The 18,760-nt window shown below is 47.5% G+C and overlaps 1 protein-coding gene across 1 annotated transcript in view; it reads left to right on the forward strand.

The window, feature by feature from the left end:
- LOC138287751 (solute carrier organic anion transporter family member 1A2-like) overlaps window positions 1-18,760 on the forward strand; it is a 770,793-nt gene that overhangs the window by 239,572 nt on the left and 512,461 nt on the right. The gene's annotated exons all lie outside the window — the stretch shown is intronic.

An 18,760-nucleotide genomic window follows, 5' to 3' on the forward strand; every position in this document is an offset into this window, starting at 1 on the left:
AGGTGCCGGCTGAGCTAGAGGCCAAAATCTACAGGTAGTCAATTTGCAAAAAACAGCTCTGTTTTCTTTAAAAAAATGGGATGTGTCCACGTTGCGTTTTGGGGCGTCTCCTGTCGCGGCCGCTATGCCTACCCCCACAAGTCAGGTATCATTTTTATCGGGAGACTGGGGGGTATGCTGGGTGGAAGGGAATTCGTGGCTCCTCTCAGATTCCAGAACTTTCTGCCACAGAAATGTGAGGAACATGTGTTTTGTTAGCCAAATTTTGAGGTTTGCAAAGGATTCTGGGTAACAGAACCTGGTCCGAGCCACACAAGTCACCCAATCTTGGATTCCCCTAGGTCTCTAGTTTTCAGAAATGCACAGGTTTGGTAGGTTTCCCTAGGTGCCGGCTGAGCTAGAGGCCAAAATCTACAGGTAGGCACTTTGCAAAAAACACCTCTGTTTTCTTTCCAAAAATTGGATGTATCCACGTTGCGCTTTGGGGCGTTTCCTGTTGCGGGCGCTAGGCCTACCCACACAAGTGAGGTATCATTTTTATCGGGAGACTTGGGGGAACGCTAGGTGGAAGGAAATTTGTGGCTCCTCTCAGATTCCAGAACTTTCTGCCACAGAAATGTGAGGAACATGTGTTTTGTTAGCCAAATTTTGAGGTTTGCAAAGGATTCTGGGTAACAGAACCTGGTCCGAGCCACACAAGTCACCCCATCTTGGATTCCCCTAGGTCTCTCGTTTTCAGAAATGCACAGGTTTGGTAGGTTTCCCTAGGTGCCGGCTGATCTAGAGGCCAAAACCTACAGGTAGGCACTTTGCAAAACACACCTCTGTTTTCTTTCAAAAATTTGGATGTGTCCACGTTGCGCTTTGGGGCGTTTCCTGTTGGGGGCGCTAGGCCTACCCACACAAGTGAGGTATCATTTTTATCGGGAGACTTGGGGGAACGCTGGGAGGAAGGAAATTCGTGGCTCCTCTCAGATTCCAGAACTTTCTGCCACAGAAATGTGAGGAACATGTGTTTTGTTTGCCAAATTTTGAGGTTTGCAAAGGATTCTGGGTAACAGAACCTGGTCCGAGCCACACAAGTCACCCCATCTTGGATTCCCCTAGGTCTCTAGTTTTCAGAAATGCACAGGTTTGGTAGGTTTCCCTAGGTGCCGACTGAGCTAGAGGCCAAAATCTACAGGTAGGCACTTAGCAAAAAACACCTCTGTTTTCTTTCAAAAAATTGGATGTGTCCACGTTGCGCTTTGGGGTGTTTCCTGTCGCCGGCGCTAGGCCTACCCACACAAGTAAGGTATCATTTTTATAGGGAGACTTGGGAGAACGCTGGGTGGAAGGAAATTTGTGGTTCCTCTCAGATTCCAGAACTCTCTGCCACAGAAATGTGAGAAACATGTGTTTTTTTAGCCAAATTTTGAGGTTTGCAAAGGATTCTGGGTAACAGAACCTGGTCCGAGCCACACAAGTCACCCCATCTTGGATTCCCCTAGGTCTCTTGTTTTCAGAAATGCACAGGTTTGGTAGGTTTCCCTAGGTGCCGGCTGAGCTAGAGGCCAAAATCTACAGGTAGGCACTTAGCAAAAACCACCTCTGTTTTCTTTAAAAAAATTGGATGTGTCCACGTTGCGCTTTGGGGCGTTTCCTGTTGCGGGTGCTAGGCCTACCCACACAAGTAAGGTATCATTTTTATCGGGAGACTTGGGGGAACGCTGGGTGGAAGGAAATTTGTGGCTCCTCTCAGATTCCAGAACTTTCTGCCACAGAAATGTGAGGAACATGTGTTTTGTTAGCCAAATTTTGAGGTTTGCAAAGGATTCTTCGTACCAGAACCTGGTCCGAGCCACACAAGTCACCCAATCTTGGATTCCCCTAGGTCTCGAGTTTTCAGAAATGCACAGGTTTGGTAGGTTTCCCTAGATGCCGGCTGAGCTAGAGGCCAAAACCTACAGGTAGGCACTTTGCAAAACACACCTCTGTTTTCTTTAAAAAAATTGGATGTGTCCACGTTGCGCTTTGGGGCGTTTCCTGTTGCGGGCGCTAGGCCTACCCACACAAGTGAGGTATCATTTTTATAGGGAGACTTGGGGGAACGCTGGGTGGAAGGAAATTCGTGGCTCCTCTCAGATTCCAGAACTTTCTGCCACAGAAATGTGAGGAACATGTGTTTTTTTTTTGCCAAATTTTGAGGTTTGCAAAGGATTCTGGGTAACAGAACCTGGTCTGAGCCACACAAGTCACCCCATCTTGGATTCCCCTAGGTCTCTAGTTTTGAGAAATGCACAGGTTTGGTAGGTTTCCCTAGGTGCCGACTGAGCTAGAGGCCAAAATCTACAGGTAGGCACTTAGCAAAAAACACCTCTGTTTTCTTTCAAAAAATTGGATGTGTCCACGTTGCGCTTTGGGGCGTTTCCTGTCGCCGGCGCTAGGCCTACCCACACAAGTAAGGTATCATTTTTATAGGGAGACTTGGGGGAACGCTGGGTGGAAGGAAATTTGTGGTTCCTCTCAGATTCCAGAACTTTCTGCCACAGAAATGTGAGGAACATGTGTTTTTTTAGCCAAATTTTGAGGTTTGCAAAGGATTCTGAGTAACAGAACCTGGTCCGAGCCACACAATTCACCCCATCTTTGATTCCCGTAGGTCTCTAGTTTTCAGAAATGCACAGGTTTGGTAGGTTTCCCTAGGTGCCGGCTGAGCTAGAGGCCAAAATCTACAGGTAGGCACTTTGCAAAAAACACCTCTGTTTTCTTTAAAAAATGTGGATGTGTCCACGTTGCGCTTTGGGGCGTTTCCTGTCGCGGGCGCTATGCCTACCCACACAAGTGAGGTATCATTTTTATTGGGAGACTTGGGGGAACGCTGGGTGGAAGGAAATTTGTGGCTCCTCTCAGATTCCAGAACTTTCTGCCACAGAAATGTGAGAAACATGTTTTTTTTTTAGCCAAATTTTGAGGTTTGCAAAGGATTCTGGGTAACAGAACCTGGTCCGAGACACACAAGTCACCCCATCTTGGATTCCCCTAGGTCTCTAGTTTTCAGAAATGCACAGGTTTGGTAGGTTTCCCTAGGTGCCGGCTGAGCTAGAAGCCAAAATCTACAGGTAGTCAATTTGCAAAAAACAGCTCTGTTTTCTTTAAAAAAATGGGATGTGTCCACGTTGCGTTTTGGGGCGTCTCCTGTCGCGGCCGCTATGCCTACCCCCACAAGTCAGGTATCATTTTTATCGGGAGACTGGGGGGTATGCTGGGTGGAAGGGAATTCGTGGCTCCTCTCAGATTCCAGAACTTTCTGCCACAGAAATGTGAGGAACATGTGTTTTGTTAGCCAAATTTTGAGGTTTGCAAAGGATTCTGGGTAACAGAACCTGGTCCGAGCCACACAAGTCACCCAATCTTGGATTCCCCTAGGTCTCTAGTTTTCAGAAATGCACAGGTTTGGTAGGTTTCCCTAGGTGCCGGCTGAGCTAGAGGCCAAAATCTACAGGTAGGCACTTTGCAAAAAACACCTCTGTTTTCTTTCCAAAAATTGGATGTATCCACGTTGCGCTTTGGGGCGTTTCCTGTTGCGGGCGCTAGGCCTACCCACACAAGTGAGGTATCATTTTTATCGGGAGACTTGGGGGAACGCTAGGTGGAAGGAAATTTGTGGCTCCTCTCAGATTCCAGAACTTTCTGCCACAGAAATGTGAGGAACATGTGTTTTGTTAGCCAAATTTTGAGGTTTGCAAAGGATTCTGGGTAACAGAACCTGGTCCGAGCCACACAAGTCACCCCATCTTGGATTCCCCTAGGTCTCTCGTTTTCAGAAATGCACAGGTTTGGTAGGTTTCCCTAGGTGCCGGCTGATCTAGAGGCCAAAACCTACAGGTAGGCACTTTGCAAAACACACCTCTGTTTTCTTTCAAAAATTTGGATGTGTCCACGTTGCGCTTTGGGGCGTTTCCTGTTGGGGGCGCTAGGCCTACCCACACAAGTGAGGTATCATTTTTATCGGGAGACTTGGGGGAACGCTGGGAGGAAGGAAATTTGTGGCTCCTCTCAGATTCCAGAACTTTCTGCCACAGAAATGTGAGGAACATGTGTTTTGTTTGCCAAATTTTGAGGTTTGCAAAGGATTCTGGGTAACAGAACCTGGTACGAGCCACACAAGTCACCCCATCTTGGATTCCCCTAGGTCTCTAGTTTTCAGAAATGCACAGGTTTGGTAGGTTTCCCTAGGTGCCGGCTGAGCTAGAGGCCAAAATCTACAGGTAGGCACTTAGCAAAAACCACCTCTGTTTTCTTTAAAAAAATTGGATGTGTCCACGTTGCGCTTTGGGGCGTTTCCTGTCGCCGGCGCTAGGCCTACCCACACAAGTGAGGTATCATTTTTATAGGGAGACTTGGGGGAACGCTGGGTGGAAGGAAATTTGTGGCTCCTCTTAGATTCCAGAACTTTCTGCCACAGAAATGTGAGGAACATGTGTTTTTTTAGCCAAATTTTGAGGTTTGCAAAGGATTCTGGGTAACAGAACCTGGTCTGAGCCACACAAGTCACCCCATCATGGATTCCCCTAGGTCTCTAGTTTTGAGAAATGCACAGGTTTGGTAGGTTTCCCTAGGTGCCGACTGAGCTAGAGGCCAAAATCTACAGGTAGGCACTTAGCAAAAAACACCTCTGTTTTCTTTCAAAAAATTGGATGTGTCCACGTTGCGCTTTGGGGCGTTTCCTGTCGCCGGCGCTAGGCCTACCCACACAAGTAAGGTATCATTTTTATAGGGAGACTTGGGGGAACGCTGGGTGGAAGGAAATTTGTGGTTCCTCTCAGATTCCAGAACTTTCTGCCACAGAAATGTGAGGAACATGTGTTTTTTTAGCCAAATTTTGAGGTTTGCAAAGGATTCTGAGTAACAGAACCTGGTCCGAGCCACACAAGTCACCCCATCTTGGATTCCCCTAGGTCTCTAGTTTTCAGAAATGCACAGGTTTGGTAGGTTTCCCTAGGTGCCGGCTGAGCTAGAGGCCAAAATCTACAGGTAGGCACTTTGCAAAAAACACCTCTGTTTTCTTTCAAAAATGTGGATGTGTCCACGTTGCGCTTTGGGGCGTTTCCTGTCGCGGGCGCTATGCCTACCCACACAAGTGAGGTATCATTTTTATTGGGAGACTTGGGGGAACGCTGGGTGGAAGGAAATTTGTGGCTCCTCTCAGATTCCAGAACTTTCTGCCACAGAAATGTGAGAAACATGTTTTTTTTTTAGCCAAATTTTGAGGTTTGCAAAGGATTCTGGGTAACAGAACCTGGTCCGAGACACACAAGTCACCCCATCTTGGATTCCCCTAGGTCTCTAGTTTTTAGAAATGCACAGGTTTGGTAGGTTTCCCTAGGTGCCGGCTGAGCTAGAAGCCAAAATCTACAGGTAGTCAATTTGCAAAAAACAGCTCTGTTTTCTTTAAAAAAATGGGATGTGTCCACGTTGCGTTTTGGGGCGTCTCCTGTCGCGGCCGCTATGCCTACCCCCACAAGTCAGGTATCATTTTTATCGGGAGACTGGGTGGTATGCTGGGTGGAAGGGAATTCGTGGCTCCTCTCAGATTCCAGAACTTTCTGCCACAGAAATGTGAGGAACATGTGTTTTGTTAGCCAAATTTTGAGGTTTGCAAAGGATTCTGGGTAACAGAACCTGGTCCGAGCCACACAAGTCACCCAATCTTGGATTCCCCTAGGTCTCTAGTTTTCAGAAATGCACAGGTTTGGTAGGTTTCCCTAGGTGCCGGCTGAGCTAGAGGCCAAAATCTACAGGTAGGCACTTTGCAAAAAACACCTCTGTTTTCTTTCCAAAAATTGGATGTATCCACGTTGCGCTTTGGGGCGTTTCCTGTTGCGGGCGCTAGGCCTACCCACACAAGTGAGGTATCATTTTTATCGGGAGACTTGGGGGAACGCTAGGTGGAAGGAAATTTGTGGCTCCTCTCAGATTCCAGAACTTTCTGCCACAGAAATGTGAGGAACATGTGTTTTGTTAGCCAAATTTTGAGGTTTGCAAAGGATTCTGGGTAACAGAACCTGGTCCGAGCCACACAAGTCACCCCATCTTGGATTCCCCTAGGTCTCTCGTTTTCAGAAATGCACAGGTTTGGTAGGTTTCCCTAGGTGCCGGCTGATCTAGAGGCCAAAACCTACAGGTAGGCACTTTGCAAAACACACCTCTGTTTTCTTTCAAAAATTTGGATGTGTCCACGTTGCGCTTTGGGGCGTTTCCTGTTGGGGGCGCTAGGCCTACCCACACAAGTGAGGTATCATTTTTATCGGGAGACTTGGGGGAACGCTGGGAGGAAGGAAATTTGTGGCTCCTCTCAGATTCCAGAACTTTCTGCCACAGAAATGTGAGGAACATGTGTTTTGTTTGCCAAATTTTGAGGTTTGCAAAGGATTCTGGGTAACAGAACCTGGTCCGAGCCACACAAGTCACCCCATCTTGGATTCCCCTAGGTCTCTAGTTTTCAGAAATGCACAGGTTTGGTAGGTTTCCCTAGGTGCCGGCTGAGCTAGAGGCCAAAATCTACAGGTAGGCACTTAGCAAAAACCACCTCTGTTTTCTTTCAAAAAATTGGATGTGTCCACGTTGCGCTTTGGGGCGTTTCCTGTCGCCGGCGCTAGGCCTACCCACACAAGTGAGGTATCATTTTTATAGGGAGACTTGGGGGAACGCTGGGTGGAAGGGAATTTGATGCTCCTCTCAGATTCCAGAACTTTCTGCCACAGAAATGTGAGGAACATGTGTTTTTTTTTGCCAAATTTTGAGGTTTGCAAAGGATTCTGGGTAACAGAACCTGGTCCGAGCCACACAAGTCACCCCATCTTGGATTCCCCTAGGTCTCTCGTTTTCAGAAATGCACAGGTTTGGTAGGTTTCCCTAGGTGGCGGCTGAGCTAGAGACCAAAATCCACAGGTAGGCACTTTGCAAAAAACACCTCTGTTTTCTTTCCATAAATTGGATGTATCCACGTTGCGCTTTGGGGCGTTTCCTGTCGCGGGCGCTAGACCTACCCACACAAGTGAGGTATCATTTTTATCGGGAGACTTGGGGGAACGCTGGGTGGAAGGAAATTTGTGGCTCCTCTCAGATTCCAGAACTTTCTGCCACAGAAATGTGAGGAACATGTGTTTTTTTAGCCAAATTTTGAGGTTTGCAAAGGATTCTGGGTAACAGAACCTGGTCTGAGCCACACAAGTCACCCCATCTTGGATTCCCCTAGGTCTCTAGTTTTCAGAAATGCACAGGTTTGGTAGGTTTCCCTAGGTGCTGGCTGAGCTAGAGGTCAAAACCTACAGGTAGGCACTTTGCAAAACACACCTCTGTTTTCTTTCAAAAAATTGGATGTGTCCATGTTGCTCTTTGGGGCGTTTCCTGTTGCGGGCGCTATGCCTACCCACACAAGTGAGGTATCATTTTTATCGGGAGACTTGGGGGAACGCTTGGTGGAAGGAAATTTGTGGCTCCTAACAGATTCCAGAACTTTCTGCCACAGAAATGTGAGGAAAATCTGTTTTTTTTTGCCAAATTTTGAGGTTTGCAAAGGATTCTGGGTAACAGAACCTGGTCCGAGCTACACAAGTCACCCCATCTTGGATTCCCCTAGGTCTCTAGTTTTCAGAAATGCACAGGTTTGGTAGGTTTCCCTAGGTGCCGGCTGAGCTAGAGGCCAAAACCTACAGGTAGGCACTTTGCAAAACACACCTCTGTTTTCTTTTAAAAAATTGGATGTGTCCACGTTGCTCTTTGGGGCGTTTCCTGTTGCAGGCGCTAGGCCTACCCACACAAGTGAGGTATCATTTTTATCAAGAGACTTGGGGGAACGCTTGGTGGAAGGACATTTGTGGCTCCTCTCAGATTCCAGAACTTTCTGCCACAGAAATGTGAGGAACATGTGTTTTTTTTGCCAAATTTTGAGGTTTGCAAAGGATTCTGGGTAACAGAACCTGGTCCGAGCCACACAAGTCACCCCATCTTGGATTCCCCTAGGTCTCTAGTTTTCAGAAATGCACAGGTTTGGTTGGTTTCCCTAGGTGCCGGCTGATCTAGAGGCCAAAACCTACAGGTAGGCACTTTGCAAAACACACCTCTGTTTTCTTTCAAAAATTTGGATGTGTCCACGTTGCGCTTTGGGGCGTTTCCTGTTGCGGGCGCTAGGCCTACCCACACAAGTGAGGTATCATTTTTATCGGGAGACTTGGGGGAACGCTGGGAGGAAGGAAATTTGTGGCTCCTCTCAGATTCCAGAACTTTCTGCCACAGAAATGTGAGGAACATGTGTTTTGTTTGCCAAATTTTGAGGTTTGCAAAGGATTCTGGGTAACAGAACCTGGTCCGAGCCACACAAGTCACCCCATCTTGGATTCCCCTAGGTCTCTAGTTTTCAGAAATGCACAGGTTTGGTAGGTTTCCCTAGGTGCCGGCTGAGCTAGAGGCCAAAATCTACAGGTAGGCACTTAGCAAAAAACACCTCTGTTTTCTTTCAAAAAATTGGATGTGTCCACGTTGCGCTTTGGGGCGTTTCCTGTCGCCGGCGCTAGGCCTACCCACACAAGTGAGGTATCATTTTTATAGGGAGACTTGGGGGAACGCTGGGTGGAAGGAAATTTGTGGCTCCTCTCAGATTCCAGAACTTTCTGCCACAGAAATGTGAGGAACATGTGTTTTGTTTGCCAAATTTTGAGGTTTGCAAAGGATTCTGGGTAACAGAACCTGGTACGAGCCACACAAGTCACCCCATCTTGGATTCCCCTAGGTCTCTAGTTTTCAGAAATGCACAGGTTTGGTAGGTTTCCCTAGGTGCCGGCTGAGCTAGAGGCCAAAATCTACAGGTAGGCACTTAGCAAAAACCACCTCTGTTTTCTTTAAAAAAATTGGATGTGTCCACGTTGCGCTTTGGGGCGTTTCCTGTCGCCGGCGCTAGGCCTACCCACACAAGTGAGGTATCATTTTTATAGGGAGACTTGGGGGAACGCTGGGTGGAAGGAAATTTGTGGCTCCTCTCAGATTCCAGAACTTTCTGCCACAGAAATGTGAGGAACATGTGTTTTTTTAGCCAAATTTTGAGGTTTGCAAAGGATTCTGGGTAACAGAACCTGGTCTGAGCCACACAAGTCACCCCATCATGGATTCCCCTAGGTCTCTAGTTTTGAGAAATGCACAGGTTTGGTAGGTTTCCCTAGGTGCCGACTGAGCTAGAGGCCAAAATCTACAGGTAGGCACTTAGCAAAAAACACCTCTGTTTTCTTTCAAAAAATTGGATGTGTCCACGTTGCGCTTTGGGGCGTTTCCTGTCGCCGGCGCTAGGCCTACCCACACAAGTAAGGTATCATTTTTATAGGGAGACTTGGGGGAACGCTGGGTGGAAGGAAATTTGTGGTTCCTCTCAGATTCCAGAACTTTCTGCCACAGAAATGTGAGGAACATGTGTTTTTTTAGCCAAATTTTGAGGTTTGCAAAGGATTCTGAGTAACAGAACCTGGTCCGAGCCACACAAGTCACCCCATCTTGGATTCCCCTAGGTCTCTAGTTTTCAGAAATGCACAGGTTTGGTAGGTTTCCCTAGGTGCCGGCTGAGCTAGAGGCCAAAATCTACAGGTAGGCACTTTGCAAAAAACACCTCTGTTTTCTTTCAAAAATGTGGGATGTGTCCACGTTGCGCTTTGGGGCGTTTCCTGTCGCGGGCACTGTGCCTACCCACACAAGTGAGGTATCATTTTTATTGGGAGACTTGGGGGAACGCTGGGTGGAAGGAAATTTGTGGCTCCTCTCAGATTCCAGAACTTTCTGCCACAGAAATGTGAGAAACATTTTTTTTTTTTGCCAAATTTTGAGGTTTGCAAAGGATTCTGGGTAACAGAACCTGGTCCGAGACACACAAGTCACCCCATCTTGGATTCCCCTAGGTCTCTAGTTTTTAGAAATGCACAGGTTTGGTAGGTTTCCCTAGGTGCCGGCTGTGCTAGAAGCCAAAATCTACAGGTAGTCAATTTGCAAAAAACAGCTCTGTTTTCTTTAAAAAAATGGGATGTGTCCACGTTGCGTTTTGGGGCGTCTCCTGTCGCGGCCGCTATGCCTACCCCCACAAGTCAGGTATCATTTTTATCGGGAGACTGGGGGGTATGCTGGGTGGAAGGGAATTCGTGGCTCCTCTCAGATTCCAGAACTTTCTGCCACAGAAATGTGAGGAACATGTGTTTTGTTAGCCAAATTTTGAGGTTTGCAAAGGATTCTGGGTAACAGAACCTGGTCCGAGCCACACAAGTCACCCAATCTTGGATTCCCCTAGGTCTCTAGTTTTCAGAAATGCACAGGTTTGGTAGGTTTCCCTAGGTGCCGGCTGAGCTAGAGGCCAAAATCTACAGGTAGGCACTTTGCAAAAAACACCTCTGTTTTCTTTCCAAAAATTGGATGTATCCACGTTGCGCTTTGGGGCGTTTCCTGTTGCGGGCGCTAGGCCTACCCACACAAGTGAGGTATCATTTTTATCGGGAGACTTGGGGGAACACTAGGTGGAAGGAAATTTGTGGCTCCTCTCAGATTCCAGAACTTTCTGCCACAGAAATGTGAGGAACATGTGTTTTTTTTTGCCAAATTTTGAGGTTTGCAAAGGATTCTGGGTAACAGAACCTGGTCCGAGCCACACAAGTCACCCCATCTTGGATTCCCCTAGGTCTCTCGTTTTCAGAAATGCACAGGTTTGGTAGGTTTCCCTAGGTGCCGGCTGATCTAGAGGCCAAAACCTACAGGTAGGCACTTTGCAAAACACACCTCTGTTTTCTTTCAAAAATTTGGATGTGTCCACGTTGCGCTTTGGGGCGTTTCCTGTTGGGGGCGCTAGGCCTACCCACACAAGTGAGGTATCATTTTTATCGGGAGACTTGGGGGAACGCTGGGAGGAAGGAAATTTGTGGCTCCTCTCAGATTCCAGAACTTTCTGCCACAGAAATGTGAGGAACATGTGTTTTGTTTGCCAAATTTTGAGGTTTGCAAAGGATTCTGGGTAACAGAACCTGGTCCGAGCCACACAAGTCACCCCATCTTGGATTCCCCTAGGTCTCTAGTTTTCAGAAATGCACAGGTTTGGTAGGTTTCCCTAGGTGCCGGCTGAGCTAGAGGCCAAAATCTACAGGTAGGCACTTAGCAAAAACCACCTCTGTTTTCTTTCAAAAAATTGGATGTGTCCACGTTGCGCTTTGGGGCGTTTCCTGTCGCCGGCGCTAGGCCTACCCACACAAGTGAGGTATCATTTTTATAGGGAGACTTGGGGGAACGCTGGGTGGAAGGAAATTTGTGGCTCCTCTCAGATTCCAGAACTTTCTGCCACAGAAATGTGAGGAACATGTGTTTTTTTTTGCCAAATTTTGAGGTTTGCAAAGGATTCTGGGTAACAGAACCTGGTCCGAGCCACACAAGTCACCCCATCTTGGATTCCCCTAGGTCTCTCGTTTTCAGAAATGCACAGGTTTGGTAGGTTTCCCTAGGTGGCGGCTGAGCTAGAGACCAAAATCCACAGGTAGGCACTTTGCAAAAAACACCTCTGTTTTCTTTCCATAAATTGGATGTATCCACGTTGCGCTTTGGGGCGTTTCCTGTCGCGGGCGCTAGACCTACCCACACAAGTGAGGTATCATTTTTATCGGGAGACTTGGCGGAACGCTGGGTGGAAGGAAATTTGTGGCTCCTCTCAGATTCCAGAACTTTCTGCCACAGAAATGTGAGGAACATGTGTTTTTTTAGCCAAATTTTGAGGTTTGCAAAGGATTCTGGGTAACAGAACCTGGTCCGAGCCACACAAGTCACCCCATCTTGGATTCCCCTAGGTCTCTAGTTTTCAGAAATGCACAGGTTTGGTAGGTTTCCCTAGGTGCTGGCTGAGCTAGAGGTCAAAACCTACAGGTAGGCACTTTGCAAAACACACCTCTGTTTTCTTTAAAAAAATTGGATGTGTCCATGTTGCTCTTTGGGGCGTTTCCTGTTGCGGGCGCTATGCCTACCCACACAAGTGAGGTATCATTTTTATCGGGAGACTTGGGGGAACGCTTGGTGGAAGGAAATTTGTGGCTCCTAACAGATTCCAGAACTTTCTGCCACAGAAATGTGAGGAAAATGTGTTTTTTTTGCCAAATTTTGAGGTTTGCAAAGGATTCTGGGTAACAGAACCTGGTCCGAGCTACACAAGTCACCCCATCTTGGATTCCCCTAGGTCTCTAGTTTTCAGAAATGCACAGGTTTGGTAGGTTTCCCTAGGTGCCGGCTGAGCTAGAGGCCAAAACCTACAGGTAGGCACTTTGCAAAACACACCTCTGTTTTCTTTTAAAAAATTGGATGTGTCCACGTTGCTCTTTGGGGCGTTTCCTGTTGCAGGCGCTAGGCCTACCCACACAAGTGAGGTATCATTTTTATCAAGAGACTTGGGGGAACGCTTGGTGGAAGGACATTTGTGGCTCCTCTCAGATTCCAGAACTTTCTGCCACAGAAATGTGAGGAACATGTGTTTTTTTTGCCAAATTTTGAGGTTTGCAAAGGATTCTGGGTAACAGAACCTGGTCCGAGCCACACAAGTCACCCCATCTTGGATTCCCCTAGGTCTCTAGTTTTCAGAAATGCACAGGTTTGGTTGGTTTCCCTAGGTGCCGGCTGATCTAGAGGCCAAAACCTACAGGTAGGCACTTTGCAAAACACACCTCTGTTTTCTTTCAAAAATTTGGATGTGTCCACGTTGCGCTTTGGGGCGTTTCCTGTTGCGGGCGCTAGGCCTACCCACACAAGTGAGGTATCATTTTTATCGGGAGACTTGGGGGAACGCTGGGAGGAAGGAAATTTGTGGCTCCTCTCAGATTCCAGAACTTTCTGCCACAGAAATGTGAGGAACATGTGTTTTGTTTGCCAAATTTTGAGGTTTGCAAAGGATTCTGGGTAACAGAACCTGGTCCGAGCCACACAAGTCACCCCATCTTGGATTCCCCTAGGTCTCTAGTTTTCAGAAATGCACAGGTTTGGTAGGTTTCCCTAGGTGCCGGCTGAGCTAGAGGCCAAAATCTACAGGTAGGTACTTAGCAAAAAACACCTCTGTTTTCTTTCAAAAAATTGGATGTGTCCACGTTGCGCTTTGGGGCGTTTCCTGTCGCCGGCGCTAGGCCTACCCACACAAGTGAGGTATCATTTTTATAGGGAGACTTGGGGGAACGCTGGGTGGAAGGAAATTTGTGGCTCCTCTCAGATTCCAGAACTTTCTGCCACAGAAATGTGAGGAACATGTGTTTTGTTAGCCAAATTTTGAGGTTTGCAAAGGATTCTGGGTAACAGAACCTGGTCCGAGCCACACAAGTCACCCCATCTTGGATTCCCCTAGGTCTCTCGTTTTCAGAAATGCACAGGTTTGGTAGGTTTCCCTAGGTGCCGGCTGATCTAGAGGCCAAAACCTACAGGTAGGCACTTTGCAAAACACACCTCTGTTTTCTTTCAAAAATTTGGATGTGTCCACGTTGCGCTTTGGGGCGTTTCCTGTTGGGGGCGCTAGGCCTACCCACACAAGTGAGGTATCATTTTTATCGGGAGACTTGGGGGAACGCTGGGAGGAAGGAAATTTGTGGCTCCTCTCAGATTCCAGAACTTTCTGCCACAGAAATGTGAGGAACATGTGTTTTGTTTGCCAAATTTTGAGGTTTGCAAAGGATTCTGGGTAACAGAACCTGGTCCGAGCCACACAAGTCACCCCATCTTGGATTCCCCTAGGTCTCTAGTTTTCAGAAATGCACAGGTTTGGTAGGTTTCCCTAGGTGCCGGCTGAGCTAGAGGCCAAAATCTACAGGTAGGTACTTAGCAAAAAACACCTCTGTTTTCTTTCAAAAAATTGGATGTGTCCACGTTGCGCTTTGGGGCGTTTCCTGTCGCCGGCGCTAGGCCTACCCACACAAGTGAGGTATCATTTTTATAGGGAGACTTGGGGGAACGCTGGGTGGAAGGAAATTTGTGGCTCCTCTCAGATTCCAGAACTTTCTGCCACAGAAATGTGAGGAACATGTGTTTTGTTAGCCAAATTTTGAGGTTTGCAAAGGATTCTGGGTAACAGAACCTGGTCCGAGCCACACAAGTCACCCCATCTTGGATTCCCCTAGGTCTCTCGTTTTCAGAAATGCACAGGTTTGGTAGGTTTCCCTAGGTGCCGGCTGATCTAGAGGCCAAAACCTACAGGTAGGCACTTTGCAAAACACACCTCTGTTTTCTTTCAAAAATGTGGATGTGTCCACGTTGCGCTTTGGGGCGTTTCCTGTTGGGGGCGCTAGGCCTACCCACACAAGTGAGGTATCATTTTTATCGGGAGACTTGGGGGAACGCTGGGAGGAAGGAAATTTGTGGCTCCTCTCAGATTCCAGAACTTTCTGCCACAGAAATGTGAGGAACATGTGTTTTGTTTGCCAAATTTTGAGGTTTGCAAAGGATTCTGGGTAACAGAACCTGGTCCGAGCCACACAAGTCACCCCATCTTGGATTCCCCTAGGTCTCTAGTTTTCAGAAATGCACAGGTTTGGTAGGTTTCCCTAGGTGCCGGCTGAGCTAGAGGCCAAAATCTACAGGTAGGCACTTAGCAAAAAACACCTCTGTTTTCTTTCCAAAAATTGGATGTGTCTATGTTGCGCTTTGGGGCGTTTCCTGTTGCGGGCGCTAGGCCTACCCACACAAGTGAGGTATCATTTTTATCAGGAGACTTGGGGGAACGCTGGGAGGAAGGAAATTTGTGGCTCCTCTCAGATTCCAGAACTTTCTGCCACAGAAATGTGAGGAACATGTGTTTTGTTTGCCAAATTTTGAGGTTTGCAAAGGATTCTGGGTAACAGAACCTTGTCCGAGCCACACAAGTCACCCCATCTTGGATTCCCCTAGGTCTCTAGTTTTCAGAAATGCACAGGTTTGGTAGGTTTCCCTAGGTGCCGGCTGAGCTAGAGGCCAAAATCTACAGGTAGGCACTTAGCAAAAAACACCTCTGTTTTCTTTAAAAAAATTGGATGTGTCCACGTTGCGCTTTGGGGCGTTTCCTGTCGCCGGCGCTAGGCCTACCCACACAAGTGAGGTATCATTTTTATAGGGAGACTTGGGGGAACGCTGGGTGGAAGGAAATTTGTGGCTCCTCTCAGATTCCAGAACTTTCTGCCACAGAAATGTGAGGAACATGTGTTTTGTTAGCCAAATTTTGAGGTTTGCAAAGGATTCTGGGTAACAGAACCTGGTCCGAGCCACACAAGTCACCCCATCTTGGATTCCCCTAGGTCTCTCGTTTTCAGAAATGCACAGGTTTGGTAGGTTTCCCTAGGTGCCGGCTGATCTAGAGGCCAAAACCTACTGGTAGGCACTTTGCAAAACACACCTCTGTTTTCTTTCAAAAATTTGGATGTGTCCACGTTGCGCTTTGGGGCGTTTCCTGTTGGGGGCGCTAGGCCTACCCACACAAGTGAGGTATCATTTTTATCGGGAGACTTGGGGGAACGCTGGGAGGAAGGAAATTTGTGGCTCCTCTCAGATTCCAGAACTTTCTGCCACAGAAATGTGAGGAACATGTGTTTTGTTTGCCAAATTTTGAGGTTTGCAAAGGATTCTGGGTAACAGAACCTGGTCCGAGCCACACAAGTCACCCCATCTTGGATTCCCCTAGGTCTCTAGTTTTCAGAAATGCACAGGTTTGGTAGGTTTCCCTAGGTGCCGGCTGAGCTAGAGGCCAAAATCTACAGGTAGGCACTTAGCAAAAAACACCTCTGTTTTCTTTCAAAAAATTGGATGTGTCCACGTTGCGCTTTGGGGCGTTTCCTGTCGCCGGCGCTAGGCCTACCCACACAAGTAAGGTATCATTTTTATAGGGAGACTTGGGGGAACGCTGGGTGGAAGGAAATTTGTGGTTCCTCTCAGATTCCAGAACTTTCTGCCACAGAAATGTGAGGAACATGTGTTTTTTTAGCCAAATTTTGAGGTTTGCAAAGGATTCTGAGTAACAGAACCTGGTCCGAGCCACACAAGTCACCCCATCTTTGATTCCCGTAGGTCTCTAGTTTTCAGAAATGCACAGGTTTGGTAGGTTTCCCTAGGTGCCGGCTGAGCTAGAGGCCAAAATCTACAGGTAGGCACTTTGCAAAAAACACCTCTGTTTTCTTTAAAAAATGTGGATGTGTCCACGTTGCGCTTTGGGGCGTTTCCTGTCGCGGGCGCTATGCCTACCCACACAAGTGAGGTATCATTTTTATTGGGAGACTTGGGGGAACGCTGGGTGGAAGGAAATTTGTGGCTCCTCTCAGATTCCAGAACTTTCTGCCACAGAAATGTGAGAAACATGTTTTTTTTTTAGCCAAATTTTGAGGTTTGCAAAGGATTCTGGGTAACAGAACCTGGTCCGAGACACACAAGTCACCCCATCTTGGATTCCCCTAGGTCTCTAGTTTTCAGAAATGCAGAGGTTTGGTAGGTTTCCCTAGGTGCCGGCTGAGCTAGAGGCCAAAATCTACAGGTAGGCACTTAGCAAAAAACACCTCTGTTTTCTTTCAAAAAATTGGATGTGTCCACGTTGCGCTTTGGGGCGTTTCCTGTCGCCGGCGCTAGGCCTACCCACACAAGTGAGGTATCATTTTTATAGGGAGACTTGGGGGAACGCTGGGTGGAAGGAAATTTGTGGCTCCTCTCAGATTCCAGAACTTTCTGCCACAGAAATGTGAGGAACATGTGTTTTGTTAGCCAAATTTTGAGGTTTGCAAAGGATTCTGGGTAACAGAACCTGGTCCGAGCCACAAAAGTCACCCCATCTTGGATTCCCCTAGGTCTCTCGTTTTCAGAAATGCACAGGTTTGGTAGGTTTCCCTAGGTGCCGGCTGATCTAGAGGCCAAAACCTACAGGTAGGCACTTTGCAAAACACACCTCTGTTTTCTTTCAAAAATTTGGATGTGTCCACGTTGCGCTTTGGGGCGTTTCCTGTTGGGGGCGCTAGGCCTACCCACACAAGTGAGGTATCATTTTTATCGGGAGACTTGGGGGAACGCTGGGAGGAAGGAAATTTGTGGCTCCTCTCAGATTCCAGAACTTTCTGCCACAGAAATGTGAGGAACATGTGTTTTGTTTGCCAAATTTTGAGGTTTGCAAAGGATTCTGGGTAACAGAACCTGGTCCGAGCCACACAAGTCACCCCATCTTGGATTCCCCTAGGTCTCTAGTTTTCAGAAATGCACAGGTTTGGTAGGTTTCCCTAGGTGCCGGCTGAGCTAGAGGCCAAAATCTACAGGTAGGCACTTAGCAAAAAACACCTCTGTTTTCTTTCAAAAAATTGGATGTGTCCACGTTGCGCTTTGGGGCGTTTCCTGTCGCCGGCGCTAGGCCTACCCACACAAGTAAGGTATCATTTTTATAGGGAGACTTGGGGGAACGCTGGGTGGAAGGAAATTTGTGGTTCCTCTCAGATTCCAGAACTTTCTGCCACAGAAATGTGAGGAACATGTGTTTTTTTAGCCAAATTTTGAGGTTTGCAAAGGATTCTGAGTAACAGAACCTGGTCCGAGCCACACAAGTCACCCCATCTTTGATTCCCGTAGGTCTCTAGTTTTCAGAAATGCACAGGTTTGGTAGGTTTCCCTAGGTGCCGGCTGAGCTAGAGGCCAAAATCTACAGGTAGGCACTTTGCAAAAAACACCTCTGTTTTCTTTAAAAAATGTGGATGTGTCCACGTTGCGCTTTGGGGCGTTTCCTGTCGCGGGCGCTATGCCTACCCACACAAGTGAGGTATCATTTTTATTGGGAGACTTGGGGGAACGCTGGGTGGAAGGAAATTTGTGGCTCCTCTCAGATTCCAGAACTTTCTGCCACAGAAATGTGAGAAACATGTTTTTTTTTTAGCCAAATTTTGAGGTTTGCAAAGGATTCTGGGTAACAGAACCTGGTCCGAGACACACAAGTCACCCCATCTTGGATTCCCCTAGGTCTCTAGTTTTCAGAAATGCACAGGTTTGGTAGGTTTCCCTAGGTGCCGGCTGAGCTAGAAGCCAAAATCTACAGGTAGTCAATTTGCAAAAAACAGCTCTGTTTTCTTTAAAAAAATGGGATGTGTCCACGTTGCGTTTTGGGGCGTCTCCTGTCGCGGCCGCTATGCCTACCCCCACAAGTGAGGTATCATTTTTATTGGGAGACTTGGGGGAACGCTGGGTGGAAGGAAATTTGTGGCTCCTCTCAGATTCCAGAACTTTCTGCTACAGAAATTTGAGAAACATGTTTTTTTTTTAGCCGAATTTTGAGGTTTGCAAAGGATTCTGGGTAACAGAACCTGGTCCGAGACACACAAGTCACCCCATCTTGGATTCCCCTAGGTCTCTAGTTTTCAGAAATGCACAGGTTTGGTAGGTTTCCCTAGGTGCCGGCTGAGCTAGAAGCCAAAATCTACAGGTAGTCAATTTGCAAAAAACAGCTCTGTTTTCTTTAAAAAAATGGGATGTGTCCACGTTGCGTTTTGGGGCGTCTCCTGTCGCGGCCGCTATGCCTACCCCCACAAGTCAGGTATCATTTTTATCGGGAGACTGGGGGGTATGCTGGGTGGAAGGGAATTCGTGGCTCCTCTCAGATTCCAGAACTTTCTGCCACAGAAATGTGAGGAACATGTGTTTTGTTAGCCAAATTTTGAGGTTTGCAAAGGATTCTGGGTAACAGAACCTGGTCCGAGCCACACAAGTCACCCCATCTTGGATTCCCCTAGGTCTCTCGTTTTCAGAAATGCAC

This window comes from Pleurodeles waltl, chromosome 4_1, assembly GCF_031143425.1.
Source record: "Pleurodeles waltl isolate 20211129_DDA chromosome 4_1, aPleWal1.hap1.20221129, whole genome shotgun sequence".
Classification (NCBI taxonomy): Eukaryota; Metazoa; Chordata; class Amphibia; order Caudata; family Salamandridae; genus Pleurodeles; species Pleurodeles waltl.